The sequence below is a fragment of the Tamandua tetradactyla genome, chromosome X (assembly GCF_023851605.1).
Source record: "Tamandua tetradactyla isolate mTamTet1 chromosome X, mTamTet1.pri, whole genome shotgun sequence".
In the NCBI taxonomy this organism is placed as follows: Eukaryota; Metazoa; Chordata; class Mammalia; order Pilosa; family Myrmecophagidae; genus Tamandua; species Tamandua tetradactyla.
The window spans coordinates 147,673,909-147,683,243 of record NC_135353.1 but is presented as its reverse complement, the minus strand read 5'-3'; the positions used below and the strand labels follow the sequence as shown (position 1 = coordinate 147,683,243).

The following is a 9,335-nucleotide window of genomic DNA, read 5'->3' as shown; positions in this document are numbered from 1 at the left end:
TGTGCAGCTTCCTCTACTACCCCCACAGCTGAAAACATTAGGTCTTCTTTTTCTGTAATGTCGGCTTTAATCCTCAGAGGGCCCCTATTGGTATCCAATAAAACAGAGAATGGAGTACATATGGTATCATAATCCCTTGAAATCCTATTACACCTGCTGGGAAGCACAAAGGGGAAAATGTAAGACAGAGAGACATAAATGTGGGAAGACATGCGTAGGAGAAATGATTACTCCCTTTTAAAACTCCATCCATGAATTCAGACCACTGGCTCTAATGGATTAGGTGGAATATTTTCCCATTCCCTTCATCTTAGCCACTCACTTCTCATGAAGGGAGGAGGGCAACTAAGGTGAATGTGTCCTCTACTGCGCAGAGTTAATGCTTCAGATGCCTTTATCTTTAAAGCTGTCTGCACTGACCAGAGTTGGAGGCAGACTCTACTCCTCCAGGGAACAGTCCACTTGGTCAATTATTTGAAGTGGATAATTCAAGGCAGCTCTTTTGTTGACTTTTTAGGAATGATTCACCTGAATGATCCACGAGTTTGGGTCCCTTCAGAGAAGACGGCATGAGGAACATCACTTTGGCCTCAGACTTTCTGACAACCCAGTTCTAGTGAGTATAAAATTGTATTTTATGGTATCCTAATTTTAATTTCCATAATGCAGTTGAGCAAAATATTCTGTTTCACTTCTATTAAAATGCCTTTTATAGGTTATGGTTAAAATACCTTTTATAGAGTCTATACGTTTGGCCATATGTCTAACATTTTGTGTTTCACTTGTTGCTATGAAGAGAGAGAGAGGAGAGAGATTCAACTACTTTGTTGACTTAAATGTTACAAATATTATCTCCAAGTTTGTCTGTTAGCTTTTCACTTTCTTTATGATATATTGTGATAAAAAGAAGTCATTAATTCCAATACAGTAGAATTTATCTCTTTTTTATAAGTAGCATTTCATATATGGTTGAAAAATTTCTTCCTTACCTTAGAATCATGAAGATAATTCTCCTAATATTGTCTTTTAAATCTTTTTAGGTTTCCCTTTAACCTTCAAGAAATTAATCCTTCTAAACAGATCTTTGTGTATATAATACAATGTAGAGATTGCTTTTGTTTTTTTATATGGAGTATCAACTCAACTGTTCCATTAATTTAAAAGACCATCTGTTCTCTGAAGCTCTTCCTTGGTACTTCCGTTGTTTACACACACACACACACACACACACACACACTTGCCAGTGTTTGGTGCCTAAATTGTTTCAATCAACTATTTTCTGTACCTTGAAAGTACCACACTGTCTTTATTGTTAAAAGTATATGCAAATGAGTATTGTTTGCTTTCAGGGCTGTGTTGCCATTCTTGGACCTTTGCTCCTGCTTACAAATTTGCCAAGTTCCTTAATGAAAAGAGTTTTATGTTAGAAGATTTATAGGCTTCACTTCGAATATACAGAACATTTTGTGGACACTTGACATCTGCATGATACATGGACTGCAGTTATCCATTTACTTGTCATATTTTTTTGTTTTTTAAACTAGAAATTTCCTCAAAAATTCAGCCATCTTCTGACAGACTTATTACTAGGTACCTTATACATGGGAATGTCAATATAAATAGCATCTTCTAAAAATTGTATTTGTGAGATGCTTGTTAAACATAACTTTATGCACGTTGATGATATATCTAGCCAACTTGCTAAGTTCTCTTTAATTCTAAAAAAGGTATCCATTGATTTTAGGAGTTATTTTATGTAGACAATCAGATCATCTGCTACAATTGCTAGCTCTCTTTCTTCATTTCCAACCCATAAACCCTGTATTCCTTTTACGTGTCTTACTGGCCTAGCTAAGCCCTACAGTAAAATTTTGGAATAACAGTTATTATGAGCATCTGCATAATTTTTTTCTAAGTGAAAGGAAGTGGTTTTTCTATTTCATCATTAAAAGCAATGTTCTCTGTTTAATTTTCACAGATACTCTTTGTAGCAGAAAATGGTTTGATGCTCCCCTCATCCAATGTCCTCTTCATGGGGACAAAGGAAAAGTACAGCTCTCAGCCTTCTATATAATTAGGATGAGGCCCTGTTTTGGAATTTGGACCACTGGGATGTGAAAAACAGTGAGATAAAAACTCCCAGGCCTGTCCCCAACCCCATGCAATGACGTCCACAGTGTTTCTACATGAATATAAGGCTGGGTGCAGAGCATACCAACATTTTAGAGCCACAGAATTGAAGGGGCACCGTACCTGGTGTCACTGTGTTACAGACTCGGTTCATAGGGAAGTAGATTCTGAGATTGAGATTAAAATTCCGAAGACTTATTAGAGTTCTCTTGGGAAACACACATGGAAAGGCAAAAGAAAGAAGGAAGGTTGTGCAGAAGGAAAAGTTGAGCTGCGGTGCTGGCTCAATGGAGGCCTCAGCTCTCTGCGAAGTGTCATAGATGGGATGACCTACCAGAGCTGTCTGGACTCTTACACCCACATACCAATTAGTTATTTGATACAGGCTGTCCTGGAAATAGGGTTTGACCTTGGGCCTGGCATCATTCTTTGACTGGGGCAATCCCAAAAGGGGCTGGCCCCTGAGGTCTTTGTCTTAGCACAGTCAAACCACCTGGGAGCATATGCTCTTTATTACTTCAGATGATTCTAGTGAGGCTGGCAAAACCCATAATGAGGCCAATGGTCCCACCCACACCCAAACTAACAATGCTGAATTCTCTTTATATAGCCAACCAAAGATGAGGATGAAAGAAATCAAAAACAGACTTCAGCACCCGGGAGCCATGGTCAGGGTGACCCAGTCAAGAACTATAGCTGCAAGGCCAGTTCAATCCTAACTTGGGAACAAGCACAGAAAGTACTAACCTGCCCCAAGATAAACTTTGGCCCATTTTGATAGTAAATTTCCCACCTCTAGGAGTTTAGATGCCATTTTTTTAACATGCTTGTGTATATGCATAAAAGATAGAGTGATAATCAAATGTGCATGAGTTGGGAAGGAAGGAAGGTAGTGGAATGTAAGAGAGGATGTAGCAGAGAATGTCATGGTCAGGTCCATGTGTCAATTTGGCCAGGTGGTGGTACTTGTTTGTCTGGTTGGGCAAGTGCTGGCCTGTCTGTTGCTATGAAGACATTTCATAGAACTAAATCATGATCATGTCAGCTGCATCATAGCTGATTCCATCTGTAATAAGCCAAGGGGCATGTCTTCTGCAATGAGTGATGTTTAATCTAATTAATGGGAGGCTTTTAAGGAGGATTCAGAAGAGACAACTCTCTTCTCTTCCTGACTCAGCTGGCGAGCCTCACCTGTGGAGTTCATCCACACACTCCATTGGAGTCATCAGCTTCACAGCCTGACTTACGGATTTTGGACTCTATGTTTCCATGGTTACATGAGACACTTTTATAAATTTTATATTTATGGCTATTTCCTGTTGATTCTGTTCCTCTAGAGAACCCTAACTAATAGAGCTTGGTACCAGGAGTGGTTCTTAAGAAACAGAATCTTAAAAATGGGTTTTTACAGTTGGTTTTCTACTCTGACTGGACTCAAAGGCACTAAGGACTCTGATTCCTATAATCAGAATGATACTGTCAATCCATGGAGTGAGCTGGCAAAAGAGATAGTCAAAATATCACTGTTCGATTCTTCTACTGCTTCGCTTCTACGAAGCCAGGCTCTGGGGGATGTTTTTGACACCTTTACAGAGTTTTGTGGAAATAGGAGATATAGAGGTGTTGGCTGGTTGTTGTTAGATACCCTGTATAGATTAATGACTGAACGGGATGGGCTTAAGACTTCACAAGAGAAGCTTACCTGCCATCTGACAGATGTAAACACTTCTATGAGTATCCTGAAGGAAAATCTTGTTTCACGTAACCATAGACTTGAGATCTCCGAAAATTAGACTCAGAATCTTATTGTTAGAGTAATAACTTCATAACATAAACTGAAATCTCAATCTTGCATGGTGTCTGCCATTAAAGTGAGGGCATTGATTCGAAAGGAGCGGGACCCTGAAAAATGGGATAGTAACATATGTATTGATAATGATGTTCGGGGTGAGGTTGAAATCCTATGTCATGGTGAGTCTTCTCTAGATAACCCTGTAATAGTCTGCACTGAGGACATAGCCACCCTACCTCCAGCCTGCCTTGAAGAGATGGCTACCCAACCTCCACCTGAAGGGATTAGCCCTAGGTTAATCCTGTTTCACCAGATAAAACTGCAAATGAATGCCCTGAAGCAAATGGCTTGGAAGATACTTCTAATTCTTTTCATGACACACCCCTACCACATCTCATTTCTTCCAGACCTATAACTAGACTAAAGTCCCAACAGGGCCCTAAAGGTGAGGTACAAAGTATCATCCATGAGGAAGTACATTACACTCCAAAAGAACAGTGTGAGTTTTCCAATTTATATAGACAGAAATCAGGAGAATGTGTGGCAATGGATTTAAGGGTGTGGGATAATGGCGGGAGGAATATAAGGCTGGATCAGGCTGAATTTACTGATATGGGCCCACTAAGTAGAGATTCTGCATTCAGTGTTGTAGCTCGAGGGGTTAGAAAAGGCATTAACAGTTCGGATAGTTGCCTGACACATGGATCAAAAGGTGGCCAATGTACCCTGAGGTTGAAATGTCAGAACTGTCCTGGTATAATGTGGATGAGGGGATTCAGAGGCTTAGAGAGGTTGGAATGTTAGAGTGGATTTATCATGCAAAGCCTGCTCTTACACCCCAGGAATGTCTGGAGGATGCACCTTTTATCAGAACAGTAAGAAATAAATTTGTGAGACTAGTGCCATCATCCCTGAAGAGCTCTGTAGTTGCACTTCTCTGTAGGTCAGATATTACTGTGGGAATTGCTGTCACTGAGTTGGTATCCTTAAACACAATGGGTATGACTGGATCCTGAATTAGCAGAAGCCAGGTGGCAGCACTTAATCGCCAAAGACAGGGTGGACATGGCTATTATAATAGACAGGAAACTCAAAGCAGGAGTCAGAATAACCTGACTCACAGAGATTTGTGGTGTTGGCTAGTAAATCATGGGGTACCTAGAAGTACAATAGATGGGAAGTCTACTAAATCCTTGTTTGAAATATATATACAAAAGAGTTCTAGGACAAGTGAATAGACGTCTAACTTGAATTACAAAAACAAAGAGTCACAGCCTTTAATCAATTTCCAGACTTGAGACAGTTTACAGACCCAGAGCCCCTTGAATGAAGGGGAGGCCTGGTCCCTTTGGGGGAGAACCCTGTTACACTGCCACAAAGTATGCTGTTAATCTTCCTCCAAGCCTTCCCCAAGGAGACCAACAGCCTTTTACCAGGGTAACTGAGTATTGGGGAAAAGGAAATGATCAGATATTTCGGGGATTATTAGACACTGGTTGAGAAGTGACATTAATTCCAGGGGACACAAAACATCACTCTGGTCCACCAGCCAGAGTGGGGGCTTATGGAGGTCAGGTGATCAATGGAATTTTAGCTCAGGTCCGTTTCCAGGGGCCCATGGACCCATACTGTTATTTCCCCAGTTCCAGAATGCATAATTGGAATAGACATACTGAGCAACTGGCAGAATCCCCACATTGGCGCTCTAACTCGTGGAGTGAGGGCTATTATGGTGGGAAAGGCCAAGTGGAAGCCACTAGAACTGCATGTACCTAGCAAAATAGTAAATCAGAAGCAATACCAGATTCCTGCAGTGAGTGCCGAGATTACTACCACTCTTAAGGACTTGAAGGATGCAGGGGTAGAGATTTTCTATTTAACTCTCTTATTTGGTCTATGCAGAAAACAGTTGGGTCTTGGAGGATGACAGTGGATTATTATAAGATCAACCAGGTGGTAACCCCAATTGCACCTGCTATTCTGGATATGGTATCATTGCTTGAGCAAATCAATACATCCCCTGGTACTTGGAATGCAGCTATTGATCTGGCAAACACTTTTTTCTCAATAACTGTTTGTAAGAACCACCAGAAACAGTTTGCTTTCAGCTGGCAAGGTTAGCAATATACTTTCACTGTCCTACCTCAGGGTTATATCAACTCTCCAGCCCTATGTCATAATCTTGTCTGCAGGGATCTTGATCGTTTCTCCCTCCCACAAGACATCACACTCGTCCCTTATATTGATGATATCATGTTTATTGGACCTAGTGAGCAAGAAGTAGCAACTACTCTAGACTTATTGGTAAGGCATTTGTGTGTCAGAGGATGGGAGATAAATCCAACAAAAATATAGGGGCCTTCCACCTCAGTGAAATTTCTAGGTGTCCAGTAGTGTTGGGCATTGTCGAGATACCCCTTCTAAGGTGCAGGATAAGTTGCTGCATCTGGTCAAAGAGGCACAATGCCTAGTTGGTCTTTTTGGATTTTGGCAACAAGATATTCCTCATTTGGGTGTGCTACTCCAGCCCATTTATCGAGTGACCAGAAAAGCTGCTAATTTTGAGTGGGGACCTGAACAAGCAGAGGCTCTGTGACAGGTCCAGTCTGCTGTACAAGCTGCTCTGCCACTTGGACTATATGACCAAGCAGATCCAATGGTGCTGGAAGTGTCAGTGGCAAATAGAGATGCTGTCTGGAGCCTTTGGCAGGCCCCTATAGGAGAATCACAATGCAGACCCTTAGGATATTGGAGCAAAGCCTTACCATCTGCTGCAGATAACTACTCTCCTTTTGAGAAACAGCTTTTAGTCTGCTACTGGGCCTTAGTAGAAATTGAATCTTAACCATGGGCCACCAAGTTACCATGAGACCTGAGTTGCCTATCATGAGCTGGGTGTTATCTGACCCACTCAGCCATAAAGTTGGGCATGCACAGCAGCACTCCATCATAAAATGGAAATGGTATATATGAGATAGGGCCAGAGCAGGTCTCAGAGGCATAAGTAATTTACATGAGAAAGTTGCCCAAATGCCCATAGTCTGCACTCATGCCACATTACCTTCTCTTTCCCAGACCATAGCTATGGCCTCTTGGGGAGTTCCTTACAGTGAGCTGACTGAGGAAGAGAAAACTTGGGCCTGGTTTACAGATGGCTTGTCATGATATGCTGGTACCACCCGAAAGTGGACAGCTGCAGCACTACGACCCCTTTCTAGGGTGTCCTTGAAGGACAGTGGTGAGGGGAAATCCTCCCAGTGGGCAGAATTTCGAGCAGTGCATCTGGTTGTTCATTTTGCTTGGAAGGAGACCTGGCCAGAGATGTATTTGTTTACTGACTCATGGGCTGTTGCTAATGGTTTGGCTGGATGGTCAGGGACTTGGAAAGACCATAATTGGAAAATTGGTGACAAAGAGGTCTGGGGAAGAAGTATGTGGATAGACCTTTCTGAGTGGGCTAAAAACATGAAGATATTTGCATCCCATGTGAATGTGTACCAGAAGGGGACTTCAGCAGAGGTAGGTTTTAATAATCAAGTGGATACGATGGCCCGTTCTGTGAATACTGTTCAGCCTCTTTCCCCAGCAACTCCTGTCATGGCCAAATGGGCTCATTAACAAAGTGGTCATAGTGGGAGGGATGGAGGTTATGCATGGGCTCAGAAACATGGATTTCTATTTACCAAGGCTAACCTGGCTACAGCCACTGCTGAGTGTCCAATCTGCCAGCAGCAGAGATCCACACTCAGCCCCCGATATGGCACCATTCCCCAAGGTGACCAGCCAGCTACATGGTGGCAGGTTGATTACATTGGATCACTCCATCCATGGAAGGGGCAGTGATTTGTTCAGACTGGAATAGATACATACTGTGGATATGGGTTTGCTTTCCCTTCAAGCAATGCTTCTGCCAAAACCACCATCCGTGGGCTTAAAGAATGCCTTATTCATCATCACGGTATTCCACACAGCATTGCTTCTGATCAAGGCACATACTTCACAGCAAATGAAGTGTGGGAATGGGCACATGCTCATGGAATTCTCTGGTCTTACCATGTTTCCCATCATCCAGAGGCAGCTGGATTGATAGAACAGTGGAATGGCCTTCTGAAAATTCAATTACAGTACCAACAAGGTGGCAATTTTGAAGGGCTGGGGTAATGTTCTCCAGGAAGCTGTGTATGCTCTGAATCAGCATTCACTCTAGGATGCTGTTTCTCCCATAGCCAGGATCCATGGGTCAAGGAACCAAGAGGTGGAAATGGGAGTGGCACCACTCACTATTACCCCTAGTGATCTACTAGGAAAGTTTTTGCTACCTGTACCTGTGACTTTGAGCTCTACTGGTCTACAGATTTTAGTTCCAGAAGGGGAAGTGCTTCCACCAGGAGAAACAACAATGATTTCATTGAACTGGAATCTAAGACTGCCAGCTGGTCACTTTGGGCTACTTATGCCCCTGGATCAACAAGCCAAGAAGGGGATTACATTAATGGCTGGGGTGATTGACCCTGACTACCAGGGGGAAATAGGACTGCAATTACACAATGGAAATAAAGAATAGTTTTCTGGAATATAGGAGATCCCCTGGGCGTCTTTTAGTACTACTGTGCCCTGTGATTAAAATCAGTGGAAAACTGCAACAACACAATCCAGGCAGGACTAACAAGGGCTCTGAAACTTCAGGAATGAAGGTTTGGGTCACCCCACCAAGCAAAGGATCACGGCCAACTGAAGTGCTTACTGAGGGTAAAGGGAAAATGGAATGGGTAGTGGATGAAGGTAGTGATAAGTACGAACTATGACCACGTGATCAGTCACAAAAACAAGGACTGTAATATTGTTTTATTCATGTTATAGAATTTAAGTTATAATGTATCAATTAAGAATGAATATTACCTAAGGACTTGCACCGTATTCTGGGGATATTTAATGTGTTTCCTGTTGTATGCAGGACAGTTAATTATCGTTAGGCGAGGAAAAAATGTGTCTTTTATTGTTTTCTAATTAGAAATTAAGTATGGTTTAAGGTGATGTATGTAGCTGTCAAGTTGACCAGGGGTGGACTGTCATGGTCAGGTTCATGTGTCAACTTGGACAGGTGGTGGTACCTGTTTGTCTGGCTGGGCTAGTGCTGTCCTGTCTGTTGCTATGAGGACATTTCATAGAATTAGATCATGATCATGTTGGCTGCATCCACAGCTGTTTCCATTTGTAATCAGCCAAGGGAGTGTCTTCTGCAATGTGTCATGTTTAATCTAATTAATGGAAGACTTTTAAGGAAGATTGAGAAGAGATAGTTGCTCTTTCTGTTTTGGCCGGCGAGCCTCTCCCGTGGAGTTCATCCAGACCCTCCAACAGAATCATCTGAAGCCTTTGGGGCTCTAAATCTGTTTTGCATTCTTTGTCTTAA

At 42.2% G+C, this 9,335-nt stretch overlaps 1 long non-coding RNA gene across 2 annotated transcripts in view; it reads left to right on the top strand.

The window, feature by feature from the left end:
- The first annotated feature begins 357 nt into the window (after positions 1-357).
- LOC143670251 (uncharacterized) overlaps positions 358-9,335 on the top strand; it is a 50,528-nt gene continuing 41,550 nt past the window's right edge. For both annotated transcript variants that reach the window (XR_013169306.1, XR_013169305.1), the window contains exon 1: positions 358-616. This is a non-coding gene — a long non-coding RNA (uncharacterized LOC143670251). The remainder of the gene's footprint in view (positions 617-9,335) is intronic.